Below are 6,695 nucleotides of genomic sequence, written 5' to 3'. Positions count from 1 at the left end.
TTTCCTAATCATCAGCCTCCAGGCTACATTGGACAGCATTCCTTCTCTCTGCTTCCTGATGAAACCGTTGCTTATGTAGGAGGAAAAAAAAGTTTCATTTGTGAAAACAAGAAGAAAACTAGAATGGGGGTCATATGTTCCAGTCCCTAAAAAGTAAACACTTCCATGTGTTCCAGGGACTGGAATCCCTGTATTCAGGTGAAAGCCCTGAGCACCAGACTTCCTAATAATGTTCGATTTTCTGAAAGAGTAAATCTCTGTTCTTTTTTCCTTCACAGGCTAGTTTTTCTTTACAGCAGCCTATTAACTAAAACGTACTAGCATCACATTAACTTCTTCAGACTGAGGAAAATCAGCCTGGGCTTTCCACATCCTGCAAACACGATCTACAAAAGAACACCAGTTTAACCATTATCTCTTTGTCCAGTCACTCTTTAAAAAAATGCAAAGAAAACCCCACCACTGCCTTTTGTACAGAACCTGAATATACAGGCTTGTATGAGGCACGCTACGAGAATGTGTAGGCAATGAAGCCTCTATTGTAAGCTAAGGAGGAGAAGCACCTACTCACTTGATCCCAGTTGGGGTAGGATTGTAGATCAGTACAAATTTAGGCTGAATGTCCCTGGCCATGGGTGAGGGCAGAACTTGGGGCTGCTGTGACTGTGGATTCACCCTTTGAAGTACCACAAGGCAAACGGGAAGTTTTAAGTTTCCACCCAAGATGCTTTCAGAGTTCAAGCTGCTCCGTAGTTGGGCAGCAGTTGAGCAGTAACATTTTGGATTATGAATTTGAATGCAGGCACCTACACTGTGCGTCAGTTGCGTTATAAGCCTCTGTGCTTTTCCCTCTGGATTACCCATAATGATGAATTTCTATTGCTATTATATAAAACAGTCTAAGTCTTTATTTGTGACTTGTTTCATGTAAATCTCTTTAGTACCTTATTAAGGGCATGATACTAACTGTTTTGCAGTCCTCTGACTTAAGTAAGCTCTGGATGAAGTACTACATTCTTATCCAATGACATTGTATCTCCAGATGCTATTTATATATAGTTCCAGACATTCCATAAACAAAATTTGAATGATAACTGTTATTATAGCACGTTTGCTTATTTCATATGCTGTAGGAATGCATGCCAGCGACATTAGTTAGTGATTATCTTCATAGACAAGAGGCTGTTATCACTGATCATGGTTAAAGAGTCAAGAAAGAGTTGAGCTACTGTTACAGATCCTGCCTGCTGCCTCTGTGTTTTTGAGCATTTCAGATGTCATGATTAATCCTCCCCCCCTTCATTTCCATAAATACATTTGAAAATGACTTACCAGTGATTGTGCGAGTATTTTAAGCTTTTCCTGTTGTTTGGAAGCTGCTGTTGCTATGCCATCATTTAGATTACATTTTATTTAGGTGGGTGTTAGGATGTGATTGGACAGTTTAATAGGCTCATCCCATTATGCATTGTGTTCTGATGGTGCATGACCTCATTTCAGTTACCTGGCAATCGCTATACAAAAGAGAAATGTTGGCTTCCACTTGGAATTTGAGCAGAAATACTGTCCTTGGTGAATCTGTATGCTTACATAGTGCAAAGAAATATTGTGAAAGAAACCAGTTCAGCTCAGTTTAATTACCTTTGATTACTTTTGTACTTATGGGCAGAGAACAGTTTTGTTGGTCATTATTTTTATTTACAATTAATTTTTAGATTTTAATTACGTATGGCATCCAGGTCCCTTCAGCCATGGAATCCTAAAAGTCCCCAGTCTTGTAGAGGCTTATGCCGGTGCTTAGCTAACAAATGGTAATTTAATATCATTTTAATGTTGCTATTCACAGTGACTGTTAAACAAAGATATAAGGTTTGCTTATTGTTGGTGTGTCAAAATAAACCCCACAACCACTAGAATGTTGAAAAGCAATAGTAAGCAGGAAACTTCATTTATAGAAACTTTGTAGGTGAATTAGTTACAGATTTAAACACACACTTGTACAATATGAAAATAATTGATTATATATTAAATATTATTTTATAGTGAATTCGTTATCCTTGTACGATTTGTTGTTACATAGCAAAAGTCTCTTCTGCAACCCAAGTACAGTACTTGTATTTTTCATAATATGCTGTGGACTAAGTTCACAGACCATAAAGAAGATGAAAATGTATTTATTTCCTTCCAGCCAAACTGTTTCATAAAGTTTACTGAAAATAATTCAGGGGTGGATTTAAGTTGTGACTAGTAAACAAACTAATAACCTTAAAGTGAAGTCCGTCAGTCTTAAAGCATTACTATGCTTTTATTTTTTGGAAAAGATTTTAGTACTATGCTAATTTCTCCTCAGTCTAGAGGCATTTCTGCACTAGCCCCCATAGGCATGATTCCCTGTAGGATCAAATGTTTACAACTTTCATTGGAATTATGAGTATTCATCTGTTATAAAAAACAGGCTCATTTTTCATGGTTTTGGTAACATAGGGATGTGTCTTTCTCTAGGAGTATCCAGGGATTCCCTTACACTTGGCTTCAGTCTGGGCTGCAAGTATTCTCTATTCTAGTTGTGGCCATTGCCATTTCTGCATAAAATATTAGTGCCTGTGCTCCCACTTCAAGGCTGGTTATTCAGAAATTACATTTGCCTGTGTTTTTTAATGTCCATCCTTGGACTAATCATCTCTAAATTGGCTTCATTATCTTACACAACACTTTGATGGAGGAATTAGACCAGCTGTGAAGAAGCTGTAACTTAGCACCCATTCCAACTCGCAATACTAACTTCTCTCCAATTTGCAATACTACTGCTGCCTTTGTTTCAGTTCTTTATTTCAGTTCTAGATCCTCTTCCTCTGATGCAAGACAAGGTTAGTAAAGACTCTAGCAACAACAAGTTTCATCTTGTAATTCTGTAGTTTGTTGTAATTATTCAATCTGCTTGATAAACCAGTGTGGGTTTTTTTGTTCCCCCCACATGAGGTTGTGAACTTCTCTTTGGAACAGAGCAGGGAATGGAGCAAGTAAATTCCTTGTCCGTGGGAAGACAGAATGATACAGATTTGACCATCATCTTGACAACATCTGTACTGTTTCTGAGGATGCTCTAAAGCCATCTTAAGGATGTCTCAGTATACATCAGGTCATTGCTGGCCCCACTGCCAGACTTCTAAGATACTTGCAGAGTTCTCCAAGTGCATCCAGTCAGTGTACAGCACGCAATCTCTCGTAGGCCTTTGTGGGATGGCTATAAAGGCCTTTCTGTCTTGCCTTATACCATATTCACCTGCTCCATAAGACCTTCTGTATAACCTAAAAAAAGGGGTTCTTAGCATGATGACAATAAATCACAGTCTCACTGTACCAGCACCTGGTACAGGTAACCAGTTTAGGGGATCAGTTAGGTGGAAAATGAGAGAAGGATGAGGAGGTTCCCTCTAAAGGTGTAAACAAGGAAAATGGTGAAGACAGTGACAATAGGGGCAGCAACATCATCATGGCCCTACTATCAGCATGTTAGCAGAACCAGCCAGGCAGCCACCCATCCACCCCGGCACTACCAGGGACTGCCTGCTCCTAGGAGAGATGACATCCCTAGATCTCCAGGCAGGACAGAAGTAGTAATTAATGCATCTGGATGATCCACAGATAATGGCAACAGCTCAGCAGAAACCCAGCCTGTCACAGGAACCTGAAGGATAGACCAGGCCATCCGGTTCTCTTTAGCATCCCTCAAGAGTGAAGCACCTTGACAGACTCTGACCAAGGCTGAACACAGATGGCTTTCCTAGAGAGGAAACATTAGCAAAATCCAGATCCAGGCTTGGTATGTAGAGGCAGATGTAAAATAAACATGCTCTCTAGCCTGTGGAGATGTTCAGATAAATACAGAAAGCAATAAAAAAAATCGGGACCTGTAACCCTACTGTCTTCAGACCTTCCCCATGAATTCAGTAAAGCATCCTTTACCACATTCCGTAACAAAAGAAATGCGAGACCTCCCATGCTACAAATGAAAACAAAAAGAATCATGGAATGGTTTGGGTTGGAAGGGACCTCTAAAGGTTATCTAGTCCAACTCCCCTGCCATGGGCAGGGACATCCTCAACTAGATCAGGTTGCTCAAAGCCCCATCCAACCTGACCTCGAACACTTGCAGGGATAGGGCATCCACAACTTCTCCGGGCAACTTGTTCCAGTGTCTCACTACCCTCATCATAAAAAATTTCTTCCTTATATCCAGTCTAAATCTACCCTCTTTCAGTTTAAAACTGCTACTCCTTGTCCTGTCACTACAGGCCCTGGTAAAAAGTGTCTTTCTGTCTTTCTTATAAGCCCCCTTTATATACTGAAAGACAGTAAGGTCTCCTCGGGGCCTTCTCTTCTCCAGGCTGAACAACCCCAACTCTCTCAGCCTTTCTTCAGAGGAGAAGGGTTCCATCCCCCTGATCATTTTTGTGACCCTCTTCTGGACCTGCTCCAACAGGTCTGTGTCTTTCTTCTGCTGAGGGCTCCAGAGCTGGACGCAGTACTCCAGGTGGGGTCTCACAAGAGCGGAGTAGAGGGGCAGAATCACCTCCCTCAACGAAGCCCAGGGCTGCAGGCTTGTACAGATACACAAAGCTTCCCCTGCCCTGGGTATAGCTCATCAGCGACCAAATTGAAGGCACTGCCCCAGCCTGACTCCTGTAGACCGTTCCTCTGTCTGTGCTCTCCAGCTTGGGACCCTGCACACCTGGGGATCTCACAGCTGGCCTGGCCAGCTGCAGTGCATCCATCCACACTGCAGTTTAAGGTCAAATACAACTGGGGCCACAGGTGGAGGCTGCACAGTCCACCCCATGTGCCATAGGTTTGTAGCACCACTTGTTCTCTGCCTACTTAGGCCGCTGAGGGAGTGTTTTACATTAATCGTATGTGTACTACTGCTCTTGCTTCAGCAATTTTCTTTCAAGAAGCTTTTGTCTTTAGCATGCTGGAAGATGATGCACACCCCAGCATGGTATGCCCCCTACTGCTGTATATTCTGGCAAAGGTGCTGCTGCTGGGTGGCCTGTCTTAATCTTGACCCGCAGTCCACAGCGATCACACAGAGGCTGGATACCACAAACAAGTCAGTCTTGAAAGCACTGAGCAACGTCATCTAACCAGGCAGTGAGCAGTCTGGGTTGGGAGCTTGTGAAAAGCCATTTGCTTTGCAGCTCAGGCTGCACTGCAGTGCAGGAAACCATGTTTTGCAGGGGCGGCCTGTAGTTAAGTCACAAGCCACATGTTCAACTCTACCAACAGTGAAATTCAGGTATAGGCCCAACATTCACCCTTCTACTTCTCACGTAACCAGTACCTTGAAATAAGGCCCTTTACTCTGTTGTAGGGACCGCGCCCCTGTGTCTCCCTGTCCTCCCTGCAACCTGACACTGGGCTAGAGACAGGCACAGACATTCAGTAGTGTATGTGCCAGGCCGGTAGTGACAGACTGGTACCAGGTTGCAGCAGATGACTACCCAGAAGCCAAAAAGCCCAGTGCCACCAGATAAAAAGTGCTACTCCTTGAAGAACTAATCGCATCTGCATGCAGGGTGAAACAAGTCATAGCTGAATACAAATGGCACATGCCAATCTCATCATGATGCTGAGAAATTTCTTGAGCTTTCCATGAGGTTCTTTCCCCATACCGAGCTGCACAACTGGTGCAATCCTCAAGCTGTACTGAAAATAACAAGGATAGAGAACTTGACTTCTGGGAGGATAATAAAGCTTTAAAGTTTTGCATTTATAAAAAGTATGTAGCTATGGTTGTGAATGTACATAAGTCATAATTTACAGTTACCAAACCAGATTCCATTTCCCCCGCAAGCTTCATCCTTCTACCTGTTCTGCCAGAACTAATGGTGCAGCTGAACGTGACACCCTACATCAACCGTTAACCCACACACTCAAAAGACAGTGCTCCTTCAAGGGAGGATGTTCCACATAGAAAGGCTCTTACTGGGAATGGCAGGGTGAACAAATTAAGGATAAGTTAGGAGAATCAGGTGCCCCAGTCTTCCGTTCTGTTTCTCATCCTTCTGCTCTTTTCTTTTAATCAATGTGTAAAAGACAGAGCAATAGCACATGGGAGCTATTTCTTTTCAGCTTTGTTCTCCTACTTGAGTACAGGAGTACACAATCTCCACGTGCTATCTCAGTTTAATCTTCCCCCTTACCTTCTTCTCTTCATGTCTTCCTGCTGCCTCTTCATAAATGAAGGAAAGCAGGACCTCCTGTGCTGAGGGGCATGGAAAGAAGAAAAGAGGAACCTTTGCAATAGCAGGTTAGGGAGCAGTGAGTAAGGTTCCCGCTTAATTTCTCTTCTCAGCTCTTGCCACATTGAAACTTATCACAGAAACCTCAGAGACCCGGGTGCATGCTTTCTTCTGTGATGTGTCAGCACCATTTCATACTCTGGTCTCACAAACTTGTACCACACACTTATTATTCCAGGTCTCAGGCAGCTGGGGACCCAGCACCACAGGTACTGAGGAAGCAGAGGAAACGGAACAAGGGAACATCTACTGTTGAGAAGTACTTCAGATTTGGACTATGTCAAAAGCTAAAGTTGTCATTGTCATTTTAATTCCTTAATAATAAATCCTTATTTTCATGCCCCCCTCTTATAGATGGTCTTGAAATCCCTCCCCATCTCAGTTCTAGATGAT

This window comes from Aptenodytes patagonicus, chromosome 4 (genome assembly GCF_965638725.1).
Source record: "Aptenodytes patagonicus chromosome 4, bAptPat1.pri.cur, whole genome shotgun sequence".
NCBI lineage: Eukaryota > Metazoa > Chordata > Aves > Sphenisciformes > Spheniscidae > Aptenodytes > Aptenodytes patagonicus.
Note: the sequence above shows the minus strand (reverse complement) of the source record.